This window comes from Meles meles, chromosome 19 (assembly GCF_922984935.1).
Source record: "Meles meles chromosome 19, mMelMel3.1 paternal haplotype, whole genome shotgun sequence".
Classification (NCBI taxonomy): Eukaryota; Metazoa; Chordata; class Mammalia; order Carnivora; family Mustelidae; genus Meles; species Meles meles.
In genome coordinates, this window is record NC_060084.1 from 29,504,082 (window position 1) to 29,531,277 (window position 27,196).

General features: G+C 44.9%; 1 protein-coding gene across 3 annotated transcripts in view; it reads right to left on the reverse strand.

Annotated features, from left to right (window-relative positions):
- Positions 1-27,196, reverse strand: part of FTO (FTO alpha-ketoglutarate dependent dioxygenase) — a 308,362-nt gene that overhangs the window by 114,235 nt on the left and 166,931 nt on the right. The gene's annotated exons all lie outside the window — the stretch shown is intronic.

A 27,196-nucleotide genomic window follows, 5' to 3' on the forward strand; every position in this document is an offset into this window, starting at 1 on the left:
GCCCGCTCTTAGAAAAAAATCTCGGGGCGCCTGGGTGGCTCAGCGGGTTAAAGCCTCTGCATTCGGCTCAGGTCATGATCCCAGGGTCCTGGGATCAAGCCCCGCATCGGGCTCTCTGCTTGGCTGGGAGCCTGCTTCCTCCTCTCTCTCTCTCTCTGCCTGCCTCTCTGCCTACTTGTAATCTCTATCTGTCAAAAAAATAAATCTTTAAAAAAAAAAAAAAAAAAAAAATCTCATTGTGCTTAAGATTCCTGAGGTCAGAAATAAGCCTCACTATAATGAAGCCACTCATGCTATTGACGATGTGACTATGAAAACTCTCAATGAAGCAACAATCCGGTAGGGAAAGATACTTCAGGGAAAATCACATGAGCAGAGTTGCTGCACTTGTCCTCTGATAATATCTATTTAAGACAAATGCAGTCCCTGCCGAGGACGCCCTCTGTAAACACAACAGTCTACAAAGTCTTCAATGTTAGCGTGACTTGCTACCTGGCACGTATCTACTCAGAGGAGACGAACAAACAGACACACATACACACACACAGAGAGGCACACACACAACTGTGGGACACAGTTCTCAAATAAGAATTCAGGACCTACCTAAGTAGCAGTGTAGTGCATCAATATTAACGACAAAAAAGGAAAACACTTCCCAGTGGCTAGAAAAATATAATCAGAAAGGTATTAGTAACAGTAACAACTTAAAAAAGACTACCACTTACTGAACATCTATCATGTGCCAAGCCCCGCTGTTCCCCTTCTATGTATTCCTCACTGAATCTTTGTAATAATTTACCGAAATAGGCTTTACTATTATCTCAATGTATAGATAAGAAGATCAAGGCCCAGAGATAGAACGCAACTTGCCTGAAATCACACAGCTGCTAAGTGGTGGGGCCAGGATTCATACTGGGGCAGTCTGACAGAGGTCACTCTCACCCGCTAAACTCCAGAATGACAAATCACATACAGAGCACTTTCTGTGAGCCGGGGACACAGCAGCTCACTGAGTCCTTCCGACAAGCCGACGAGGCTGGCTGGTACCATTGGCAAACTTACATTGTCAGTGTTTAATGACTGGCCCAGGATCTCCCCGCCCGTGGACAGCAGAGGAAGCGTGCTTGGCAGAGCGGGAGCGAATGATGCTAAGTTCTTGACAATGACTGCAGTAACAGACCGGGGTTCAGAGATGGTCTCTACCTGTGGAGGAAACAGTGGCTCGCTCCCTCATTGTCTGGAGTCCGTCCTCCGTGGACGCATGGACAGGGAACGGCATCGTTTCTGGAATCCATGAGACAACAACCAAATGGTTGTTGATCTTCAGATCGACCAAACTGTCTTTCCACCTAGATCTGCTCCAGGCACCTCAGATTTTTCCTACCACTGGCAAGCAGTCGCCGTTAGACGCAGAAGTGCGGCTTCAGCAGCCGGCTAGCAGCTCTTCCTCATGGGGAACAGAGCCAACGTTCACGGGAGCTATTCGTGTAAGAACACAATCGAAGGAGCATCCCCACGTTTATCAGAATCTGTGTCTGGAATGTCTGGAACAAGAGTCTCAGCTCCAGACTTCTCGGGAATTTATAAAACAAAACTATCACGCCACTGCGTTCATTTGCTTAAATTATTCCAACTGCGATTTGGACAAAAACAAGCAAGCGGGACAGCTCAACGAGAACACAGAGGGACGTGGCATGTGAATGGGGTACCTGGTGCCCTGCAACGGGAGCGGTGGAGGCAATCTGCCCAGGCTCTTTGTCCTTTAACGTGTCCTGCGTAGGGTGCTCTGAGTTCTAGAGTTCTAACTATATTTCATTTGTTCTTTTTTTTTTTTTTTAAGGGAAAGAAAGTGTGTAGTCGAGCTTCCCCTGTGCAACACCTTGGGGGTACAGACTGTGCAGCGTTTAACCTTGGCTTTAAACAGGTTAGTGCGGTCACCGCAAAGTTGCTCCGGGAGCCCCAAGAACAACAAAAGCCACATTTCTGCTTTGAGTACTACAGTTTAAGATCCACAACAATACTAGGGCTACTGGCACAAAATCCCGATGAACTCAAACTTGCTACAGTCAGAACTGTTTTATGCTTTGATAAGCAGATATTACTGGCTCATCTTCTAGAGATAACTGCCTCTCCTGTCTTGTTTAGACGCTGAGATTAAACCGTTGGAGAAAAACGGGTGACGGGCACGGGCCTTTCCTGCTGGAACCATCTCCGTGAGACCGAGCAGGGGACACTTTAACTTCGGGGTTTAGACAATGGGTATCCTGAAAGGGTTAGAAAAATGGGCAACAACTGAGCCTCCTCCTCCCTCCTGCGTTCAAGTCAACCACCTGCTGGGGTATTTTTGTTTCAGTAACAAAGAAGCCTTCATGTTGGAGGCTCATATTTAATGTTTTGCTGCACTGACCCCTTTAGTTTTCGTTAACTCTTCAGGAGCAGAGAAAGAAATATTTCTTGCCTGGCACACAGATAAAGACACCCACATACCTTGGGGACCAGCCCCCACAAATAATGGACGTGGCTCTCTATGACTCTCTACGACTGTGTGCACACCAGCACTCGCGGCTCACCTCCGTACCCCACCCCAGAGTCGGGAGATCCTCTATTTCTATTTAAGAAAGTATTATCGGCTGCTGGGAGCCGCATAACATTTGTGATTTCATGGTTCACTACAGTAACAGGTGCTGGGGTAAACAGGAATGTAAAGTGTTAAAAAGAAAAGCGGGGGGCTCGCTTCAGACACATTAAGCAGCTTTAAACACGGACAGCAGAAAGGGGAAAATTTTTAAGCAATTTGGTCGGGTCAGTAAAAAGTAACACAGGTCAAAGGAACAAAATGGTACCCAAAAATTCTGCCTGTTGATAAATGGGCCATACTGTCTTGTGGCCGGGCGCAGCGCAGCCAAAGAAAGGCCGAGCAACTGTTGCGTGGAAACCAAAATATGCTCTCTTTGTGGCACCCTGACAATAAGTTACTTCAGCTCGGTGAACGCGTGAGGCCCCCATTCTCCCCGTATGGGCGGCTGGGGTATACATTCGTGAAAACAAAAGGGTCCGTTTTCATTGTAACCATGCGGAAGGGTTAAGCATTTGACCTTCAAGTATGGTGCGCTTGTGCTCGGTGGAAAGGTTCTTGACAATATATACAAGAATGACTGCTGTTAGAGAAAGGGGACACAATTAAAAACAATCTCAGATGCTTGTCGTACAGCTGTTCGAGTTTCAGCTCTGCCTGACCTCTAAGGATGCTCCATGTTTAACGGAGACAATTTAAGATATTTTAGTGAGTCCCTTAACCATTCAGCACTGCCATCCTTCCCCTGGGGAAGGTCTACTCTTAAACACAAAGCGTGTTTCCAGCAATGAGATTTTTCGCAGTGCGGTTTACCCTTAAAGCCATTTGCCTCCTCAGTCTGCCCTCCTCTTGTTCTTTGACCACCCTGAGGAGAAGCAAAGGGCCAGATCTTACAGGACCTTGGCAGGAGGCAAGAATGTCTGACTTTGGAGGGCACCGTTAGCACAATGCCTTTAAAACAGTTGTTCCTTATTTAAAAAAGAAAAAAAAGCAAAATCTTACTGCACCTTCCTTTCTGAAAAAAGATGTTACTGAGGAAGAGTTTTTACTCTGCTCAACGATCATCTAATTTATCTATTTATCTGAAAAGGAATTCTCTGTATTTGAACAAAAATACGGTCACTTATTTTCAGTCCGCAAAGGGGAAAGCCCAGAGTCACCCCAAACACAGGAACAGTTAAAAAGAAGAAAGAAAGAAACAAAAACCAAAAAACAAATGCGAGGGTGTCTCCCAAGCCAGCCAGAGAACGTGGTCTCAAAAGAAAGAGAAATTCTAAGGTAGAAGACTAACTCCTTTTCTGAGCTGAGGGAAGTCACTGCCTTCCTGTTGTGGGATCCGCTCACGGCCAGCAGAAAGCTCGGAAATTCCTCCACAAGTAAGAGGGTCCCTGGGAAGTGACCGTGAGAAGGTGCTGCCCCACTGCTGGGGCTGGAAGATGCTAGAAGGTTGAGGGGCTGCCGGCTGCCCAGGAGGAAACCATGGCAGCCTGCTCCGGATTTGAGGAGCCGAGGCTTCCCACTCATTGGGAAGAAAGGAAGTCATACCGAGGTGAGACAAAGGGAAGAGACAGGCCAAATCTCGTAGAGTGGGGCACGGGAAAGTTTTGCTTGTCAAACACACTTTAATCTCTAAAGTCACTGGGCTTTGATGTTGCCCCCAAACAGAAAACCTACATGGTTTGCAAGATTTACAGCATTTCTAGTGGGAACAGTTTTCATGCTCTAGGGTTTTCCCTTCGGAGATTAAGGTTTATTTTATCCCTGATTTTCAATGTGCTTTAACTGCAACAGCCTCATCAGAGACAAGGACATTTTCCTGCCCTCTGACTCATCAAATACACCAAACTTTTATTCGTCAAATCAAGTTCGTTTTTCAAGGAACAAAGCCGCTGGAGAGGATCCAAAATGTGGGGTAATCACTGTCATTCTGACAAGACAGAAGCGTTTCTTTTGCAAAGAGTCAGCTCCTAAGAGGGATCACAGAAAAGGGCACTTGAAAATGGCCACACTAATCTTTATATTATAAAAAAGACCACACAACTCAGTTCGTGAATTGAAATGAGGAGAGGCAAAATAGATGGGAAAGAAAGAAAGAAATCACCACCTTTGCCTACACATCTGAACCCACCACAAACCCTAACACTCAACTGACTGTAAGTCACAGAGAACAGAAGTAGTTTAAAAGGAGGCCGCTGGAGGTACATAGAGTTCGCTGGAAGGAGCTCTTAGCATTTCACCTGTACTCCTTTTTTAAAGCTGGATCTGATTCTTCTGAACCCAAGTGAGACTTGCCCTGTAAAGCTGGAGCTTTGTAAGGTACCAGGCTGAGGAGCGGGCAGCAAAATTTCAACTGGGTCAGGGAACAAACTTCAGTAATTGCAGCTCGATTTAGGAAAAGGGCAGGTAGGATCACAGAATAGAGCACTGTTTGGATGCTGAGACACCTGCTTTTCAGCATGGTACCTCTGCTAACTAGAACGAACCCGTCCTCTGGTCGTTCCTGGTCCTGCACGCCCCTACCTCTAGAAGGTTCTCCCCTCAACATTCTATGTCGCCACAGCAGTCTGTGGAGGGTAATTCTTTTTTTTTTTTTTTTTTAAGATTTATTTATTTTTTTGACAGACAGACATCACAGGCAGAGAAGCAGGCAGAGAGAGAGGAGGAAGCAGGCTCCCTGTGGAGCAGAGAGCCGGATGTGGGGCTCCATCCCAGGACGCTGGGACATGACCTGAGCTGAAGGCAGAGGCCTAACCCACTGAGACACCCAGGTGCCCCAAGGGTAATTCTTTTGATATGGCAAGGGATCATTCACTTCTGCCAAAACAAAAGGCAGAAAAACGAGAAAGGGATCCCCTCCCCCCCACACACTCTTCTCTAAACACAGGCTCAATAAAAAAAGAAGTCTACTCCTACTTCTAGGAATGGAAAACATAAACGAACCCCTTAGGTGTCTTATTTGCATTGATGCTGATGGGAGATGCTCCTTTTCCCCTGGAGGGTGCCGATGCATCTCTCAGCGCCAACACAGGACCACAGGCCCCATGAGGGAGGCGAGAGACCTCACACCAGCGGGTGATGGGCAGAGGCTGCAGAATCCCCCCGGCCTCCTGTCTACCGACAACACAGCCCTTCTGGAGGTTATGGCTTGAGGTTGCCTGAGGACACACTTAACCGCAAGTGGGGTTTTACTCAAAACTGCAACGATCTGCTCCTTCTCCTCGTGCCCCTGGTGACCCTATAAAAAAAAAACGCCCAGCCATTTTCCTCGGCATTTCCCGCAACAGACGCACACTTGTGCGGTTAATGAAGGGATGGCTGTCCCTTTGGGGGCCGGCCTTTTCCATGCAACTGGCAACAAAACACACCTTGAATTTGAAGAGAGCCATCCTGTCCTGACGATATTGATTTCTCATTTCGCTGCACAAATACTACCGCAGCTTTAGACCTGATATACAGCATTAACAGTTTCCCTGGCCTTAGAGGCCAAATTCATCACAAAATCAACAATCTGTTTTTATGCCACCAGAGTTCAATTTTCGTTTTCAACATAAATTGTTAAACCGCAGCCAGCGCCCAGTGCAATTTGGGAGATGCATTGCTAAATTGCCTCCCGTTTGTGATTTAATACAACAATGGTTTTGCAAATTAAAATGTTTACAGTTTAGGTCAGCCTTTCTGGAGTCAGCTACTGGGCAAGGGACTCGTCTGTCCGCGGGGCCGACTTCTGGAGGAAGGCACCAGAAAGCTAACAGCGACACCCCCAGCTGGCTAAAATGTGTTTCTTCTCAAGCACCCCGGGGCTGACCCATACACACCTCTGACTGGCAAAACTGCTCTGAAAACTTCCTCTCAGCTCAGACCACAGAAAGGCACAGAAGGGTTCGCCTAGCTTCTCCTGCCTTGCCCTTCTGCCCTTTCCACTCAACTGAGATTCTTGCCATGCTGAATGCACCAGAAGGCTTGTTCTTGAATCTGCCAACTTCTCTACAGGGCTTGACACCAGTAATCTCCCTCAGTCCCACCATCGACTCCCAGTTTTCTTCCCATCTCTCCAACTGACATCTCGGGTTGCTTCCCTGGCTCTCCTGTACTTGGCTGAGGTCATCCCCCCCTCGACTTTGCATGCTCTTTACTCTCGAACCTACGTTCTTTCTCATACACTCGATTGCTTCGAATACTGTCTCTCTACGTAACGGCCACATTTAGGTGCTTCCGGCACAAGTCCCCACAGGGGACAATGCTGCCTGGCACGTGGTCGGCCCAGAAGGAATGCCTCCCGAGACCTGAATCCAACTGCCAAATCGACACTTCGGTTCTGACGTCTCTACCAAGCTCCACACCACTATTTCCAGATCTTCTGGGATGCTCTCCGCGTTCCTCAAAGTCAATATGTCCTCCGACTTCCTCTTCTGTTCCTGAGCTTGGTAAATGGTATCATCACCCACCAGTAACTATGACCAGATTCACTTGTGAAGCTGCCTGGGAACTCTCCCTCATCTCTCAGCTGGAACTTCCAAACGATGGTGAAGTCATATGTCCTCTTTAAAAACAAAACTCAGGAAGTCGGCTCTCCCTTTTCTTCCCTTCATTACTGTCCTGGCTCAGCACCTCATTACTTCTCCTCAGAATATGTGTAACAGGCCTCTGTGACCCCGGCCTCTCCTCTCTACCACCTATGTGCCTCCAGCGACATTCTGGAATTGGGTCTGACTGCCCCCACCTCCCTCTGCAAAGTCTTTGAATCCAACTCCTGCCACAATCTCTGGATTATAGGCCGAATTTCTGAGCCTATCAGCCAAGGCCCCTGCTGAGCTGACCCCATTCTCCTCTTTCTGCTTATTCTCTGGTTCCTAGGTACCTGTCCTCCTTCTTCCATTTCACCTCAAACAGGTACCCGAAGCACAGCAGGTTACAAGGTATGACATCAATTCTGCCAATGTGCCTTAGTATTCTACAGACCGTGTCCTTGTGACTAATGTCTGCCCTGCCTAAAATGGGCCCTGTCCTTCTTCTTCACCTATGAGAACTCTGCCTTCTGAAAGTTAGTTCACTCTTCCAGGCACCACCACCACAACAACAACAAAAGGCACCTCCACTTCCATGAAGGCTTCTCCAGATTTCTCGATCTGCCTTAATTCTCTGGGGCACTCTTAAACATTTCGTTTCTACCTCTCATTCCCCACCTCACATCATGCTCTCCATATGTGGGTGCCTGTCTCCTCACAGGCATGTTAAACTTCACCAGTACCTCAACTCTTGGTTTTCTTCAATCCTTAACACATGAAATCTTAAAAAAATAAAATGGGCTGAGCCTTACCTGGACGTTGAGTCCCTCCACTAGATGCCAGCTGCTTATGAAACACACTTTGTCAAAAGACTTCATGAACCCCACTATGGAAGAGGATGGAACAATCATGAAACGGCAATCTGGGCCCCACCCCAGGCCGGCTGGTAAGAGCAAGAGGGCTACGGGATTCTTAGAGGAGGAAGCAAAGCTATCTTAACTCCGGCCAACAGAGAAAACCAATGGATGCACTCTTGGGGCCTTGGAGGTTATCACATTTCTCCCTCATGCCCGACACATGTTTATAAACACAGAAGGCTATAATAAAACTCACATGAGAGACGAAACTCAACTTCGGCAAGTGTTTACAATCTAATCAGGACAACAAATCACTTCTCACCAGGAGACTGCAGCTCACTCCGCAGGAGGGTTCTTGTGTGTGTGCCAAAGGGACCCTGGGCCAGAAAACTTCCCTGGTCCCTCCAAGCTGGATGGAAATTCTGGGCATCAACGCAAGAAGAGTGAGAGAGATTGGCATCGAAATGACTCTTCCGAAACCACTGTCCAGATTCCGCAGGGCTCCCACATGCCAAAATAGACAAGTCCTTGTGAGTTCCTGAACTGTCACATGACTCCAGGCCTAGACAAGCATGTGGCAGTAACAAGGACAAGGATGCTGGCTCCTGACCTTTCTGACTGGAAGAGGCTGATGGCCAAGGTTCTCAGGGTTGCCTCTATCTGGCAAGGGAAAGAAAAATATGACCACCCCAGGCACCCTGGCCTTTTTTTTTTTTTTTTAAGATTTTATTTATTTATTTGACAGATAGAGATCACAAGTAGGGAGAGAGGCAGGCAGAGAGAGAGGGAGAGAGAGGAGGAAGCAGGCTCCCTGCCCAGCAGAGAGCCCGATGCAGGGCTCGATCCCAGGACCCTGGGATCATGACCTGAGCTGAAGGCAGAGGCTTTAACCTACTGAGCCACCCAGGCGCCCCTACCCTGGCCTTTCTTGAAGTTGAAGGTGACTGACGTTTGGAGACACTGCCATCAGGAAAGCAGCTTGGAGAGGGTATAACGGGGCTCTCCCTGAGGCAGCTAATCCTCACCAATTCACTTGCCTCCTCATAACTTGTGAAGAGCTGGGTGCTGGCTACCTCATGAGGCTTCCATGAGGTGGTTGTACATTTTAGACTTGCCTCCCACAAGGAAAATCTGATGAGGGCTGTCTCACTGCAGATAACGGTACTCAAATTAATACTGTGGGACTGGCTTGTCCAATGACTGGGAGGAATTTAGACAAAGAAACAGCATGGCTATTCGCATTCTGTTTTACAACGTGATCAACCATTCCCCGTTCTTTGTCAAGGGAAGGTTAATGAGATTCATAAATTAACTACCCAAAATCACTCCAGCTATATTAATGTCTCTAGCAACACTGGCTCTCCAGGAGACAGATAAAGAGCTCCCAAGTTCTATCTGCCATAAATACTCATCGCCTCCAGCCAGTGAGCTGGACGTGGCTTTCACTAGGGTAATAGGGAAATACGGCAGAAGGACCTGACGCCTAGTTGGACAGGGCAAGGGAAGCATTTCTGAGGAAGTGGTAAGTTGAGGTGAGATCTGAAAAATCTGTAGAAATAACCTATGTATCTATATATGCATTGGTGGGAGAGAACATTCGAAGAAGAGGAACCGTGTGCAAAGTCCTTGAGGAAGGGAGCAACTGTGCTGGCCTCATCAAGAAAATGCCAGTCTGGCAAGGAATATGGACAGTGACAAGACTGGAGGGGCCATGCGGCAGGAGAGGTGGCCGAAGATGAAATATTACAGGCTTTATCCTAACAGCAACTGGAACCCATGAATGGGTTTACACAGGGAGGGGGCACGATTAGATCTGCATTTGAAAACACTGGCCAGGGCTGCTGTGTGAAGAACACAGAAATCCAGACAGCAAGCTACTGCAACAGCCTGGGGGCATGAGGGTGGTGTCTTGGGACTCATAGGAGTGGACAAGAACAGAAGTGGACAGACTCGGGAGATATTTCAGGGATGAAAGTTCTCAGACTGGATTATGTGGGGTGGGAAGAGGGGAGTTTCAAGGAGGATTCCTTGACTTCTGGCATGAAGAGCTAGGTGGGTGGTGGTACCATTTCCTGAGATGGAGACCTCTAGAAGGAGCCTAGCTTTGGGGGACTGCCAGCCCCACTATAGGGGCCTTGAAGACAGCCTGCATGTCTCTATCCTCTACACTACACATACTGCTCCCTCCGCAGGAATCTCTTCCCATCCCCATCTTCACCTGCCAGAATTCTCCCCATTCTCTAAGACTCAACCTGGAAGTCCCTGTCATCACAAAGCCTTCCGAGATCCCATCCATCTAGATGTCTACCACTGTCTTCCAAACTTTCATAGCTCTGTTTGTATCTTCCATCAACATCATCTTCTACTTTATATACGAATTACCAATGTGGCCATTCCCCTCTTGAGGCCTCCACTGAATTTAAGAAACACAGCAGGCACATTTGTGCTGGTTAAAGACAGGCTTCCTGCCGATTTTCTAATATGGTATGTTCACGTATTCATCCCTGCAATCAAGCTCATTTGGTAAGAGGTCAGATACTTATTGAACAAGAGTCCTCAATCCCGAACACATGTCAGACTCACTTGGAAGGCTTCTTAAACACACGGCGACTTGGCAATATCTTGGAATCAACTGGAAGCCACAGCTTAGAACAATGAAATCATTATCACTGGAGGTGGAGCGCACAGGATATATTTACATATATGTAAAAATATGTAAATTATATATATATATTGTTTTTTTTACATTTACAAAATGAACCCTGGATGATACAAATGTGTAGCCAAGACTGAGCTACAGCTACTGAACCCAAATCCCTGGAACCATGCTCCTATATTTAAAAAGTCGCATGAGGGTCCCTTACGTACATCCTGATGCTGAATGCCTCCAATGCAGACAAATTATATTCCAGAGAACGCTGAAAAGATAAGGTTTCCGGAGTCGGTAATGGATAATTACCAAACATTTTTAAACAAGGCAGTTTGCAAAATGGATTAAACCAAGAAGGGACAGCAGGCCACCAACAAATAGCACGGACAGAGCACCCACGGCGTAAAACGAGGCACCTCAGAGGAACCCAGACCCGTGATGCGTTTGGGTCTCCGCCTGCCCAGCGAATATATGTTGGGTTCTGACTCTGAGCACGCAGAACCAGCGGTTAGAAGAGACAAAGTCCCAGTCTTCAAGGTGCTGGTGCTCTAGCACAGGAAACAGAGAAACGTGTATGTGAGACATAAATTCAGATATTAATAAGTGCTCTGAGGTAAAACAAGAGAGAAAGAGCCACTCTGAGATGACTTTTGAATAGAGGTGTGAACGGGAAGCCCAGGTTACGAGCAAACTCTGAGACGGGGGTCTCAGAGAGCTACAGGAACGCGTTGGGTGAGAGGGTAGGGAACAGGGAATTAGTAGATGGCAGGAGGAATGAACAGAGGATAGATTCAAAGCAGTGATGCTAAAATATGCCAGGCATGGGCATATTTTATGGTGGCTCAGTTGGTTAAGCGACTGCCTTTGGCTCAGGTCATGATCCTGGAGTCCCCGCATCGAGTCCCACATTGGGCTTCCTGCTCCACAGGGAGTCTGCTTCTCCAGCTGACCTCTCTCCTCTCATGCTTTCTTTCTCTCCTTCTCTCTCTCTCTCAAATAAATAAAATCTTTAAAATAAAATATGCTAGGCAGTGTGCAAAATGCTGCGTGTATCACCTCGGGAAATCTCACAATGATCCCCTAAGGGAGGCATTTCCATTAACCCCATTTTACACATGGGGGATACCTGAGATTCCCCGAGTGACCACCCGGTAGCATACACAGCTAAGTGACAGAGCGAGGACTTGAACCCCAGCCCGACTCACTTGAGAGCTCAAGCTCTTGACCCAAAAATACCTAAGCTTGTGGACTTCAAAGGGGATGAGGGCTCAAATGGGAATGACTTGGTGACACAGAGAACGACAGAAGCTGAGCCCACAACACAGCAAGAGGTGAGTCCCAGGAGGGACCCAGAGTTGGGGGGGCGGGGGGGCAGCCAGTTCCTGAGAATCAAAGTCTACAAATGAGCTTCATGGAGGGGGTCAGAGGAAAGTTTTCCACCCCTCCTGAGACCTCTATTCATCCTCGCCTTTACCTGAAAATAGAATTCCCACCACTCCCCAAATAATCTCTGTCCTCCCCCAAAGACTTCTGGAAATATACTCTTACCTAGGAACTACAGGAGCCGGCTAAAAGCTTCAACCCACATTTCTGGAGCCAAGCAGAGAAAGGCCCTGAGTAGACAATGAGCACTGCTGACATGACCTGCCAAAGACTGACAGGTGGAGGAAGAACGAAAGTGAGCGGGAGAGGCCAACAAGGCTCAGGGTACCGCCAAGACCACAACAAAAACTCAGTCCTGAATAGAATCCATGAAGAAACTAATTTCACACAGTAAATCAGGCACCATGCCATGTTTCCAGGAGTAAGGAGCCTCTCCTTCACCTTCCACTGACAAAAACAGAGCACAGAGCCCAAGGACTCAGAAAGGTCAAGGGCCACGAACTCCCCATCTGGAACGCAGTTCCGTCACGTGATGACATCACTGGATGTCAAGGCGACGGCTCGGATCACCTGGCCTGACTCAGCTGACCCAGCACACAACTCCCTGGTGAAAGAGAACCACCGGCCCACATGAACCGGCCAAGGAAATCCGAGTGCTACTTGCTAGAAAACCTCTACTTCTACCAGGAGTTTTCGGTTCAAGGAACAGAACGGAGTTCTCGCTTAGTTTCTGGTGAAGAAGAGAGCAGACCGCCTCTGCTAACTGCACACCCCAGCTCAGTCAGTCACTGCTTCTGTGACCTTGGCCAAGTCACTTCCTCTCTCTGAGCCTCAGTCTCCTTGGCTGCAAAGCAGGAAGGAGAGAAATGCTAATGAAAAACTGCAAGACAACAGTCTACACCAGTCTTCACCAGTCACAGTTGCAAGAAGTCTGTTAATATACTGCACCGGTGAGGATAACAAGCTCTACACCACATAAACCCTACATGTATATACATATATGTAAAAACACACACACACACACATGCACACACAAACACTGCTCCAAACTCTAAGGAAGGCAATTTGACTGTCCCTCTCCAAACTAAAAATACACAAATCCTCTGGCCCAGCAATTCCGCTCCCAGATACTACCATAGATGGTATATGGGAAAATCTTATATGTTACAATATTCATTTCAACATTATTTGTGAAAGCAGAAGACTGAAGACAGGAGGAGACTGGTTGAATTATGAAACCACACAACGAAAAACCAGGCAGTCATTTAAAAGAATGTACAACTATGGAAAGATCTCTGAGACAGAGCGTCATTCATTTGAGAAACAACACATAAAGGTTTGTATATACATAGAATGTTTCTGGAAAGGTACAGAAAACATCGTGAAGGGTGCCAGGCCCCAGGGAAGGGAAAAGGGTGGCAGGGGAATGAGCGGGGAAAAGACTGGCTTTTGCACTCTTCATAGGCTTTTTGTGCTTACTGAATTCAGCACCCCGTGCAGGTGTCAGCAAACGGGCCTGAACCAGCTCACCTCGTGTGAGGCAGCCAGACAAAGTCGACACCCCTCTACCTAGAGCCGCTGAAGAGAGCGAGTCCTTGATGCAGTACCCAGAAGCGGTCAGAGAAGGAACACAGATGCTGGACAGGTGAAAACAGTATACCTACCTCGATATGAAAGAGGTGAATTTTGATCTGCTGGGCCCAAACACCGGGCAGAGAGAAGGGTCTGGGGCAACACTGCTGTCATCTTATTTTGCTACTTGCATCCAGCTGAAAGTTGGTAGAAATCTAGAGACGAGAAGGCATGGCCCCTGGGAGGCTCGGGAGTGGCAGCAATCGCTCAACTGGGAGTTGGGAAATCTGGGCGCTGAGTTCGCTAGCATTTGGCTTTGTTGCCCCCAGACGGGCCTCTGTACCTTCTGAGCCCTTCCTTTTCCAAAAGGAAGAGAAAGGAATGCTCAGCTCTCGGCTCCTTTCTCACGCTGATACTGGAAGATTCCATGGCAGCTGGGCGTCCAAAGCATGTCCAAGCCTCGTGGCATGAGCACCGCCAGCAGAGCTGGTACAGAAAGCATGAGGCCAAGATTCCAGGCCTTAGAAAAAATGAAGCAAGGACAAATGTGAACGCATTGCTGCTGCCGGTTTCTCCTGCTGTTGTGAGGAAGAAAGAGATTCCAAGAAATAGCAAGGAGATAGCATTTTTTAAAAAAGATTTTATTTATTTATTTGACAGAGAAAGCAAGCACCAGCAGGGGGAGCAGCAGGCAGAGGGAGAGGGGAAACAGGCTCCCCGCTGAGCAGGGAGGGAGCCAGATGCCAGGCTTGATCCCAGGACCCTGGGATCATGATGTGAGCCAAAGGCAGACGCTTAAGGACTGAGCCACCCAGGCGCCCCAAGGAGATAACAGCATTCTAAAAAGCGTGAAGCCAGGGCCACCTGGGTGGCTCAGTTGGTTAAGCAACTGCCTCAGTTAGGTCATGTGGGATCGAGTCCCACATCGGGCTCCCAGCTCCATGGAGAGACTGCTTCTCCCCTCTCACTCTCTCTCTCTCAAATAAATAAAATCTTAAAAAAAAAAAAAAAAAAAGCACGAAGCCCATTCGGTTCTCTAGGGAAGCCTCCCATTTGGGTGTGACTCTCAGACGGCTCTCTAGTCAAGTGAAACGGTAGCCCCATCATACGGCTTCTTTATCTCACCAATACGTAAGGAGATGGTGGCCTCTAAATTCGCTTCAGACCTTGGCTTCCTGAGCAGAATCAAAGCTGAGACGATCCTGCTGAAGCCCAGTGTCTGAAGAACCAAGTCACAGCGTTATCAGTCACTCAAGAATTAATGCCTTGTGCCTTAAAAAGTAGTAAAGCTAAATAAAAAGAAAATAAAATAAAAACAAAAAAGTCACTGGGAAATTTTAACATCCCGTGGAGGAAAAAGAAGGCATATTGAGCAGAAATCGATCCAGCAAGGTGGGAGAGAGCACAGAGTGAACCGCCGCTATTTACACTGTGAACAGTGACTCGTTCTTCCAAGCGGTGTGACAGTGACTCGGTCTTCCAAGCGGTGTGACAGACAAGCCAAAACGGGACAGCAAACACGGGGCAGCATGGGGTGGCCGAGCACGGACGTGGAGCCATTTGCCAAAGAATGGGGAGGTATGTGTGGGAAAGAAACCAGTCGATTTCAGCAGCGGAAATGATAGACTACCACACCCGCCATCCCCAACCAAATCAAACAAGTCATGAATGACACTTCGGCTGTAATTTCAAAATACTTTATGCAAGTACATAAGTCCTCAGAACTGTCCCCTCTCCAAGAGGCATGGGAGACATCACTTAATTCGGACCTCAATTCCCATATCAAAAAGAGAGAGAGAGAGAGACCTAAACAAGAAAGAGAATCGGAAATGGTTCACACATGGAAAAACCTGCCTCTGACCGAAATCCAAAATTATTAGGTTGGTATTCAGTTTGTGAGGGGAAAAAAAAAAAAAAAAAGATCTTCGTAGGAAAATATATCGAGTCATTTGTAGTTCTCCTTCTGCAAATGGACAGTGTTGCTTATTTGCTGTATTGGGGATGCAGATCTGTCTTCAAATTAGGGCAATTAACAGAATTTTGACTTGTTTCCCCTTTGCCAATGCAAGATGGTAAGATAGATTTCATTTTCTTTTTACTTGTGCACGATTAGCACTTGGCTTTCCAAGACTACCAGAGCCCAGCAGTCATTACGGGGTAAAGGCACTGTACCTTGCAAAGAAATGCATTAGAAAAGGGGCCTTGCTAATCTTCCTAATCTTATCTCTCACTACTGGACTCACACAAACCACACTCCATCCAGTCTAATCAAGTTTGCGAGCAGATTTTGTGTTTTTCCACTATGATGTCTCTGCTTCCAGCATCTCTGAATATCCTCCACCCATCTCCATCTATCAAAATCTGTTGTATTCCCAAAGGCCTATGCCAGAATCCACTCTCCCCTTTGATTTTTCTTCCTCTGAATTACTTACTGCCTTGTGCCTTATCAACCTGGGAGACAGAAGTCCTGGCTTTTTGCAGAACTTCACACTTATCTGCACAAAGTGGAGCAGATGAATGAGGAAATGACTAGAATGAAGAATGTATATTTCTTTTCTGATGCCACTCTATTAAAATAGGTTGCAAATATCATTACGGTCCCAATTTTTTTAGGTATGTTCCATAAAAAGATCTCAGTGTGTAATTACAAAAAAATGTGAAAGGGGTAGATGTTAATGTTTCAGGCTTAAAAGACAGAAACTAAGTGTCTTAACACAATAGACTTTTTTATGAGACTATTCTATTCAATTTCCAGGTTTTGCAGACCACTCACTAAAGAGGTCAGTTTCTTTCAGAGATCTTATTTGGTGCCCTCCCCAGCGAAAAGTAATCAAGGCTATTCTAATCTAGACAGAAAACAACCCTGCCTAGCTAACTAAACTAATTAAGCCAGATTCCTTTTCTCACCAAAGGAAAAAATAAAACAAAAAACAAAAACAGATCCTGAGAACCCCAGCAGGCCATCTTGTGCTCCTTATATATAAGGACACCATATATATTCGCTCTGTCTCAAGACAAAAGAAAGATGGAACATTTCAGAACAACCAGTCAGAAGACCCCGGGGTCAGTAGCAAACATTACTGATTTCTCTCCTTCTTCCTTAACAAATGTAGGGGAAAAGAGTGGGGGAATCTTCAGCCTCCTGTGGTCTGTACACCAAAACCTTTGTAAGGTCTCGTTTCCCCCCATTTCAGTCAAGGAGCCAGGGCCTCCTCGTTGACTCAGCAAGAGCAGTTCTGCAGCTCATAAAATTACAACCAAACTTTTCCCTTTGTTCTAGCAAAAGACTTCCTGTGAGAAAGCAGTAATCCTTTAAAGCTTTCCAGCCCAGAGGTCTCTCCTGGTTTGTATTCCCCCAGCCCCAGCCCCCAGAGGAAAAGCTCAATCACATCACAAGGCATTTCTTGGTTCCAAGCTGTACTGGGGCTCAAGGACTCCTGGTGAGGAAAGAAAACTGGTCATCTGAACATCCTTTCCTGGGATCTGTCTGAAGTGTAGACAAGCAGCAAAGATGAATATTAATATGCCTTCCATCATCAAAAGCTATTGCATACCCAAAGGATGATAAATATTTTAATCAGTTTTCAGCTTGTCTAGCGGAAGTCAGTTTACTCCTCAGAGATTTCCCCTCGTTCTATGCCCAAAACCTGTCCAGTATACACTGCTCTCCCTTATATAACTTCCGGAAATTAGTAATAAAAAGTCCAACCAAGCTTTGTTGGGGGAACTCATTAATTTTTTGACAATTTTACTCTATTAAGTTTTCCAAGAACAGGAAAATCTAAAATTTGAAGAATGCCAACAAATGAGACAGAACACCATGGTTCTAAGTTTCAGCAGCACTGATGCTAATAAGCTGCTTCCGTCTCACATTTAAAAAAAATTTTTTTTCCTATTTGCATAAGTTGCTTGCCAGTGACTGCTCCATCTTCTCAGTGTAAATGCCAGAGGCATAAAACAGGACCTTCTCCGGCATCCTCTGTGCTCTCTCGATATTATTATTTTTTAAATGTTAAAGGTGTTTGGGGATACTGTTGGGAGGGTTATATTTGTTTAAAAAATAAAACTAACCCTACAGTACTCCTGTTAAGCAGGACCTGACGTTTTCGGGAAATGGAAAGAGTTAAAAAGAATTTATTAAAGGCCATGCTGGCCTAACGAGGGTGGGAGGAAATGGCTGGACCAGGATGCTGACCTCACCTCAATTCGCTTCTTCAACAAGGAGGCGTCAGGTACCTACTATGTTCCAGACACTGTTTGAGAAGCTGGGAAATGACAGGGAATGGGACAAAGTCCGTCTCTCACCGGGATTGTATTCGGTAGAGGCAGACAGTAAACGTGGCGGATGGCGGAGAGCAATAGGAAGCAAAGTAGAACAGGGCAAGGCACTCGCTATGGTAAGAAACTCTCTCCAAGGACTGACATAAGCAGTGGGACTTGATGAAGTGAGGGATGGAGTCATGCAAATTCACAGAGGGAAGAATATTCTAAAAGGAGGTGACGACAAATGCCAAGGCTACGATGCAGGAGGAAGCTGAGAGTGTTCTAAAGACAGTAGAAGGGTGAGTGGGGGACTGGGAGGGAGGAGAAATAATGTTCGGGGGCAAGGGGGATGGACAGACCCTGTAGTGCTCTAGCCTCGTTGCAAGGAAGTGGGATGATGTTAAGTTTGGCCTGGGGCGTGAAATACCACCAGACTTGTATTTTTTTTCAAAATTTTATTTATTTATTTGCACAGAGAGAGAGAGAGAGAGAGATCACAAGTAGGCAGAGAGAGAGGGGGAAGCAGGCTCCCCGCTGAGAGAGAGCCCAATGCGGGGCCTGATCCCAGGACCCTGAGATCATGACCTGAGCCGAAGGCAGAGGCTTAACCCACTGAGCCACCCAGGCGCCCCAAGACTTGTATTTTTAAAAGAAGACTCTCGAGGGACACCTGGGTGGCTCAGTCGGTTAAACATCTGCCTTTCACTGAGGTCAGGATCCCAGGGTCCTGGGATCGAGTCCCGCATCAGGCTCCCTGCTCAATGGGGTCTTGCTTCTCCTTCCCACTGCTCCCCGTGCTTATGCACATGCTCTCTCTCTCTGACAAATAAATAAATAAAATCTTTTAAAAAATAAAGGAACACTCTCACAGGGATGGACACAGGGTGGGAGGAGGAGGGAGGCTGTTAGGACAAATGATGGTGGTTCTTACCAAAGTGATAACACAGTGAGGGGGGGGGGGCATTGTGGTAAAGGGTGGCCAGACCATGAATATTTTGAAAACAGAGTTAACAGGGGGCTCCTGGGTGGCTCAGTGGGTTAAAGCCTCTGCCTTCAACTCAGGTCATGATCCCAGTGTCCTGGGATCGAGCCCCACATCGGACTCTCTGCTCAGCAGGGAGCCTGCTTCCTTCTCTCTCTCTCTGCCTGCCTCTCTGCCTGCTTGTGATCTGTCAAGTAAATAAATAAAATCTTTAAAAAAAAAAACACAAAAAACAGAGTTAACAGGATTCACTGATAAATCAAGGGATAAATCAAGAGAACTCCAAGATTACAGGCTGAATAACTGGACAGTGCTGAACTGAACTCTGTGTTCAGTTACTGAACTCTGTGATCCTGGGAGAAAGAGTTGGAGATGATGGGAATCAAGAGTTTGGTTTGAGATATGTTAAATTTGAGATATTATGACTAAATAGCTAAACATGGCCCACCTTGCCCAACCTCTACTCAGGTCTCCAAGACATCAGACCCCAGTACCCAGATGATATTAATAGGTATTATTAATTTATTACAGGCATTGGAATATCCCATCACTTCCATCCGTTAAAAAATTCACTGTTAACTACATGAAAAGTTTATGACGTTAAATAAAATACAAGCCCTCTTGATCCCCCAACATCTGTTAAAGATCTGATGCATTATTCTGGGTATTTCATTATTGCTCATTTAAATTAATAATATTTAAGTAGAGGGATATATATTATCAATTTACCACCTGTTCCACATCTTCATAACCAAAGCAGATATGTCTGAAACAGTAGAAATTAATTCTGAGTACTGCCATAGAACTCCAGACTTTTATTTAAAGGCTAATTTTATCAATCAATCAAAAACAAGTTGGAGGTTATCTGAGATTTTTAGACACATCAAGGAAAAATTTATAAATGAGATCGTCACAGGTGGTTCCAGATGGGCTGAGGTCATGCAGAGGAAATACAAAAAAAGTCAATCATAATTTACGTGTTAGGGGAAAAGATGGTGTTAAAAAACATCATCTACAAATGATCACAAAGATACTTTCAGGAATACTGAAAAGACAACATATCAAGTTTCCCTTAGTTTAAAAAAAGATCATTCTTTTGCAATGTCAATGAAAAGAGAGCAGGATCATGGTTATGTTACCCTTAATGCACGGAAGAGCTGACTTAATGTGTTCCCAGAGCTCTCTGGTAAGTCAGATTTTGGCACTGGGAGCACATTTCTCCACAGAGACATTTTTGAAAAATATGGAAAGATTCCCAGCCCAGCTTCCCAAAATATTTAGCCCACAGTGGGGTAGAAACATTACCAGAGTAGCACCGGGCTCCAATTCATTGAGTCCCTCTAGCTCCAGGACTGATCCCGGTTCTGGAGGAAGGGAAATGAAAAATGGGGAGGGATGATGTCACTAAGGGGGATTCAGTCAAATGACCTCTAAGTAAGGGCTCCTAAACAGAGGACTGTCTACATTCCTTTTAAAATCACTAGTGGTGGGGCTCCTGGGTGGCTCAGTCAGTTAAACATCTGCCTTCGGCTCAGGTCATGATCCTGGGATCGAACCCCATGTTGGGCTCCACGCTCAGTGGGGAGTCTGTTTCTCTCTCTCCCTCTGCCCCTCCCCCAGCTCCTGCTCTCTCTAATAAATAAATAAGATCCTTTAAAAAAATAAAATCACTGATGCTGATGTCTTGCGTGTGTACAGTATTTTACATGTTACGTCCTTTTCATTCAATCATCGTAACAATTTTCTTCGGAAGGTAACAGTCTTAGGACCATTCATTAACCAACTTGGGGAAAAAAAGATCCTATAATCTTGATAACATTCCCAACAACTGGCACATATCCTTTGGAAATCTTGATTTCCTTTCAAAATTGTAGGCCTGCCGATTTTTTTTTTAATATATCTTCATTCTTCTAGACGAGACTCTTCTAGAATAACTCAAAGGTCTTTCTCATAAGATAAATGACAGACTGGAGTTGAATTTACTGCCCCACTCCCTACCTCAGCCACCCTCCAAAGGACTAGAGGAAATAAGGTATATAATTGTTTAAGGCTGTAACTTTCCCAGGAAAAAAAAATGGAAATTACTGACACCCCAATCTGGCACCCGGGGTTCTGATTCACATTTGAAATGCTATGATGGTCGGCTAGTCCAAGGAATCCAAAAGAAATGCCAGCAGCGGAGGCTACAAGAGCACCCCCGGGGGAAAGTAGCAGGATCTTCAAACCTTTGCATCAATCTGAAATCTGGTGTGGTTAAAATTATTTAAAACAACGAAATCTGTCTCTTTGAAAAGAAAATGGAACATGTGTGAAATGCACACGTGTGCCCCCGTGTGTGTGAATATGTTCACGTTGTGTGTGTATATGTATTTAACAAAGGCTAGCAAGATGTAGCTAAAGCCTACGGAATCGAGGCTGAAAGAGAAACTGTGGCTGTTTATTTGAGGTTAAGAGTTAAGAGAGATGGCAAGGTTTGTCCTTGGCACTTCCCAGCTCCCATCACTCTGCCTCACTGTTTTTGGCTTCTTTAGCCTTGTTCCTCGTGTGTGCAGAGCAGAGGCACCTGAATGATCCCTCTTAACATTCCTGGGATCTAACAGGCACATCCTAGTACTTGGTACGAATAAGCCTCAACTCTCCTCCAGCTCATGGAAGGGTTAAAAACGGAAAGTCCTACCCACTGGTTTGCTCTGATGTTCCTGGAGATATTGTCACTGGATGTATCCTCAGTAGAATTCTATTCAACACCTCTGTCTTTAAGTACAAAGCTGTAGGCTGTAGCAGCTTTAAGGAACATAAGTATCCCTTTTTTCTGCTGCACAGTATCTGTGTGTGAAATTCTCTAAAGGGGTTTAAGTATTTACCCTGAACACTATCAGAAGGTTTCTAAAATTTTCCTTATCCAGTTGCAAAAACACTTCAAAGAGAATCATAAACATAGTCCTTTGTGCTTTCGATGCACATTCTGTTTCTCAAGCTTAAGCCTGAATTCTCTTGGAATTGTAAATTTTTTCCCCCAAAAAGACAGGATACACAATGCTTTTTTTTTTTTTTAATTCATTACTAAGTCTGCAGCGACTAAGGGAAAAAAAACTGGAAAACTCTGAGAGAAATCCAGAAAGCAATCAAAGAAGGAATCAAAACCTGTTAGAAATTCATTGCTAAATTATATGTATAATTTCCCCTCTGTTGTAAACCAGTTACAAAGAACTTAATCTTAATAGAACAATGGAGCTATGGGGAATGGCGGTGGGGGGCTGAGGAGGGAGAAGAGTGGGAAGCACTAACCTTCAGTGAACACGTTTAAGATAACAAAAACGTGAGCCAAGGATTTTTAGCCACTGTAGCTGAAAAGTGACTTTTTTTCTCCACCCCCGCAAATTTCCAAAGCTAAATATAGAGGTCCCCAAACTCAGTATCTGTGTACGTAATTTGAATTATTGGGTGTTTGTGATTGTTTACCTGCCTCCAATCTGTGCTTATCCTGAGCCACTCAGCACTGTAGCCATCAAAAGGAGGAGAAGGGAACTTAACCACCAGACGTCTCCCACCAAATCCTAAATTACTATAATGTATTCTGCTCCTGTATCAGCAATGCTAATACTGAAAAATGGAAGAGGGGATTACATGTTTGCAAATATAATTCAGTATCATACGTGAACACTAAAGGGGAAGTATTTATATACACACATATATTTACACACACATATATAAATATAAGTTGGTGACCTCACAATAACATGAGCAGAAAATTAATATTTATATCCTTTTCTTCCTCATACCCCCCAAAATCTTTAATCCTGGAAGAAAGTTTAAAATGAACTTAGCTAATTGAACTATAAAAGAATAGCCAATGCGGAGATACTGAGTATATATTTCAGTGTATGAAAAAGCAGCTTTGTTCCTCTATTCAGTTACAAAGAATTTAATCTAAAGCACTGAGATGAGAGCTTCCTTAATCTCTCCGAAAACAAACAAACAGCCCCTCCACCCTATCCCTGCCTGGGACTGGGTCACCTGCTGGAGGACAGGCTCCAGCAGACAGCACTGGGCAGGCCCCTGGCATGAGCTCTCCCAGATGATTTGCACAGGCCAAAATGACAAGGGAAAACGCAGGAACGCATCTCGAAATTAAACTATTAGGACCAACTTGTAAAGGACAACCTTGACTTTCGTAAGTACATTTCTCTCTTAAAACTTTTAACAACGAGAAACTGGTCACGGCATTAAATAAAACACCTACTCGTTTTTCCACGTCTCTCTGCTCTCCTGTGCCAAACTGTAACGTAAATGGGTTGAATTTAATGCAACCTAGAGCTTACCTAACGTAATTACATGTTGTGTTTGAACACTGTCTCAAAACGGATACATTAAAATGATCCAGTCTTGGCTCCTTCCCACTAAAGTCAATAAAGGTTAGGAAGGCCAACGGCCACATAGATGCAGTGGTATCCCAGCACGAAGAACTGTCAGGACAGGAAATGCAATTCAAAACATTCAAAATGATTAGGATTCTACTCTTCTCTTCTAAAAGAAACAGTCACTTTAAAAAAAAAAAAGAAAAAAGGGCATGAAGAAATTTCTCTCCAGTATATCAATCATCCGTACTCCTGAAAATGTTTACTCTGGAAACTATTTTAGAATATTCCCACTGAATTATACTAAATTGACCTTTTGTTTTTTAAGGTCAAAGGGAAATGAATAAATGTCACCAATTTAGAGGCCATCACACGCAGTATTCTTTTCTGTATCATTGTGAATTTGATGGTGTTAAAACATTTTTATAGGTAAAATAAATGTCAGTTTTGCAAAGTGCGATACCAGACCCTGAGAGACAAATGGCCTATCCGTTGAATCTCTGGCTACGGGAAGACTTCCTCACCTCACAGGAGACTTCGGCTTTTCATACTTCTCTTTACCCAGAAAGCAAAGCTTGTACAGTGTCTTTCAAATGGTAACTCTCTCTTATCCTGAAGAGTCGCCTCATAATACACTAATCTTGGCTGTGAGGTGGTGGGTTGGTTTAAGAAACTAAAATAAAATACAAATATCTGAACAGCGTTCCAGGGTTATACCACCATCCTGATCAGAGAGCAAAGATGAGAGGAAAAGGCAAGGCTACATTCCTGGGTTATGTGGAAGGGCTGTGCAGCTTTGGGCTTCATGGCTCACAAATTCATGAGGTAATATGTAGGGAAAATGTGATATTTTATCAGAATGTCATTCAAATATAAGGTTTAACATTTACATCACAAGAGCAAGCAGGAGTCAAACTGGCCTGGGGTAGGGAGGGCAGGGAGGGGAGAGAAGTGGCGAGAAAAAACAGTGTGATAAGGACAGTGCTTCCTGGAACAGGGAATGGGAAGTAATGGCTAGAGGAGTTTTAAAGGCAGTGGACTGAACCTTCTGAAATATGTGACTGGTTATGACATGTGAAGAAGCAATTACCATTAAGGGAAGAAATGCGATTTAAAGCTCATTTTCCATTCTTCTGTATCCAACCTGAGACTACACCTTCCAACCGCAAAGTGGAAAAAAGAAAAAAAAAAGAAACGCCGAGATGGACAGAAATCACACCACCCGTCTCTTCCCTGGTACCAGGGCCAGTGAGAGGTTGCTGTACTCAAAAGCAAAAGGTGAAAAGTAATGTACATATTGCCCAAGAATTTGTTTTGTTTTGTTTTGTTTTGTTTTGAGCAACAGAGATCAACCATAGGGTGCAAAACACAAAATACGTTAATTAGAGAAGTCTTTCCACAACACGCACATGGTTTTACAATTTGGGAAGGAAAAAAAAAAGGGCACAGAGATAAAGAAGAATCATTTGTCCAAAAGGATAATAATTTTGAGTAATATATTCCCTGGAAGCAAAGCGAGTACGTTCAGAAATGCTGTTCAGATTAGTCTAATTCTATAGAATCCAAATGTGCACCAAACACTGCACTTTTTATGTTAAATTGCTGTTGAATTTGTTAACCCACAACTGATTTCCTGTGTTATGGAATCTTGGAGATTACAGCTAACTTGAAGCAACAGGGATAATTCTTGACAGTTAATGGTACATTTGTATGCATTTTCCTGAAAGGCCAGCATCTTGAGGCTTCCAACTGGTGGCTCAACATTGCCCCCTACTGCTTGCAACTGCAAACACATGAGGTGGGCTGGTTCGCAGGAGGAAATCGAGGTGGCCAGTGCCAGCCCCCACCCTCAGTACACCCTCCCCCCAGCACACAGATACCAGATGGCCGCACACTAACAGAGCCACAGTACCATAGACTTTCCCAGTGATTATTATCTTCTGTCTCTTCCAATAGCAGAAATAAATTATTATGAATTTGTTAAAAGTCGTTCAGAGAGGCTTGAAGCCATGCTTAAATTTAATTTAGAAGTATCATCCCTTTTATCTTGGCCCAAACCTTCACTCCGCTGATAACGATCACCCTGAGGCTGGCTGAGGAGAGACACTGGGGCCATTGATTTCACTCAGAACATTCAGTAATGCCACTCCAACGGCAAGGAAACTCGCTCTGGAGTGTTCCCAAGTCTGCTCTTCTTCTTGGTATTTTTTTACACAAGCGTCATCAAGTAACCAGGAAATCTTCCACCTATGTGCCCTCGCCCGATTTAAAAAAAAAAGAAATTATAACTAAAGCTTTTAAATGAATTCATAACAAATAGAATCAGGAAGCTCACAATACTGAAGACTACGTTTTAGAAGAAGAAAAAAAACCAAAACCTTGAACAGGAGCGATGCAAAGTTTCTTTTCGGTTGTTTTCTTTCTTTCTTTCTTTCTTTTTTTAACAAAATCAATGAGTTCCTTTCTTATTTGCCAATTCGAATTTATTTATTTACTTGCCAATTCGAATTTTCTCAACTGTGGAACTGTCAAATTACAATCCCAAAGTCAACCTGATGTCTTAGAGTCCAAGTCTGGCAAATAAAGTTGTCCTTCTAACTCTTATGTGAATGGACAAAACCAGAATAGCACAGTAAAAAATTCCCTGAAACTGAAGCCGCCTTCATATATACATCCCATAAAAATGGAGCATACTCCACACAGGCGAATTTTAGGAACAGAACTAACTAAGGAGATTAAGGCATGGACTTTTCATTACCTCCGACTTGGTTTTACAATGCTCAGTTCTCTGCTGGGACTCCGGTCTTTGGAGAAATCCATTTTTGTGATACTGTTAGTACAAGAAAAGGAGGATGATGACATTCCTTCCTCAGACATATATCCGTGAAAAGGCATGATTTAAACATCTGAGGAGAGGTCTGGAAAGCAAGGACTTCCGGATTCTGACCTAGACTTTCACATGAAGACTCCTTCTGGGTTGTGACTTGATATTCTCATTATTCTACAATAGAGGTGAGCACCAGCTACGCATTTTTGCACACCAGCTCACTGTTCCCAGCACACTTCCAGTCTGTGCAGTGGTACCACGTCTTGAATTTGGCAGGTTTTTATCACTTCTCCACTATGTTCCAAAGTCAACGGTTTGGAGCCAGGATGGCGACGTAGTGGAGGGCATGACCCTCGAGCCAGCCTTCCTGAGTTCAAATCCCAGTTCCCCACTTCAAGGGCTGTATGATCTTGAGGAAGTTATGTAAACCTTTTGGGGTTCAGTCTCTCGGTTTATGAAATAGAGAACCATCAGACTTACTTTATGGGGTTGTCATAAAAGTTAAATAAGTTATATAAAACATTCGGAACAGTGCCTGGTACTTCATAAGTATCACAAAAGAGTCAGCTATTATTACTATTATTTAAATTAAGACTTAATGCAAAACTTGCAAGTGGCCTCAACTCGCCTTCCGGCTACATTTCCAACTATATCCTCTGACTTCTTGCTCCGGCCGGGCTGTCTGTCCTTCCTCCCATGCAATCTTGTTAGTGTACTTCCTGGAGCCCAATGTTCCTCTCCCAATGTCCTATCTGACCCTACTCCTCCCCAACCAAAGCCCCCAAAAGCCACATCTGCTGTTTCACAACAGTCCAGGTCCAGTGCTCTGAATTTAATACTCCCTCCTCTGGACTGTGATTTTTTTTTTTTTCTTTTAATCTCTATTACAGGCTTTCATTTTAGCTAATATAACACCTGGCTACATTCATGTCCCTCTCCTTGTTAAATGAATGTAGTGGTTAAGAGCACAAGCCACAGAGCCAGACTGCCTGGGTCTCCATCTTACTCAGTCACTTTACTCTGTGACCTTGGGCGAGGCACTTAATTTCTCAGTGTCTCAGTTTTCACATCTATAAATTAAGACTCATAAGGGTTTCTACACTTCGTAGGGCTGTTGTATGAATTTCAGAAGTTAGTACGGGGAAAACCCTTAGAACGGTGCCCGAGTCTGAAAATCCAAATGAATTTTAGATCTTCTATCTGCAGTGTTGTTCCCTCTACGGC